This window comes from Theropithecus gelada, unplaced genomic scaffold, assembly GCF_003255815.1.
Source record: "Theropithecus gelada isolate Dixy unplaced genomic scaffold, Tgel_1.0 HiC_scaffold_6922, whole genome shotgun sequence".
Classification (NCBI taxonomy): Eukaryota; Metazoa; Chordata; class Mammalia; order Primates; family Cercopithecidae; genus Theropithecus; species Theropithecus gelada.
The window spans coordinates 1719-2465 of NW_020263608.1; the positions used below are offsets into that span (position 1 = coordinate 1719).

The window sequence follows — 747 nt, forward strand, 5'->3', positions numbered from 1 at the left end:
CCAACTCTGTCTTGCCCAGCAACTGGGTCTTGGTTGGAACAAGCGACCATGCTGGGGGCGTTGTGAGAAAAGCCCTGGGAGGCTGGGCCAGCTGTTTGAACTTGGCCACCCTTGATGGCTCTGGGTGGGTGGGGCAAGAGGGGGCCTTGAAGGAGCTCCTGATTGGCCAGGGATCTAATAGAATACTTCCGCGACAGGGTGGAGGACCTGACGGGGTCCCATGATGGTGGGCCCTGGGCCCTGACTCCTTGGAACACTCTCTGTTCCGAGCGGGCCTGATGTGGTGGAAGCTCAGGAGCTCGGGAGCCAGGGGAGGACCGCGGGCGAGCGTCTCATGGGTTCCGATCCGAACCTTGTGGCCTAGGGCTAGCGATGCCAGCTGGAAGCCAGTGGGCACGGCTGGGCCAGGCTCTTGGGACAACCAGGCACCTCTTTCTGTGTCTATGGCCATACCACCCTGAACGCAACTGATCTTGTCTGATCTCGGAAGCTAAGCACGGTTGGGCCTGGTTAGTACATGGATGGGAGACCAGCTGGGAATACCGAGTGCTGTAGGCTTTTTTGGTTTCTTTTTTGTCTTTCTTTCTTTTCTACCTTCCTTTCTTCCCTTCCCTCTCTCTCCTCTCCCTCCCTCTTCTTTCTTTCCTTCCTTCTTTCTGTCTTTCTTTCTTTTCTTTCTTTCTCTCTTTCTTTCTTTTCTTTCCTTCTTTCTTTCTTTCTTTCTTTCTTTCTTTCTTTCTTTCTTTC

At 53.8% G+C, this 747-nt stretch overlaps 1 pseudogene; it reads left to right on the forward strand.

Moving 5' to 3' along the window:
* The first annotated feature begins 439 nt into the window (after positions 1-439).
* LOC112617962 lies at positions 440-558 on the forward strand (annotated as a pseudogene).
* Positions 559-747: the final 189 nt, after the last annotated feature.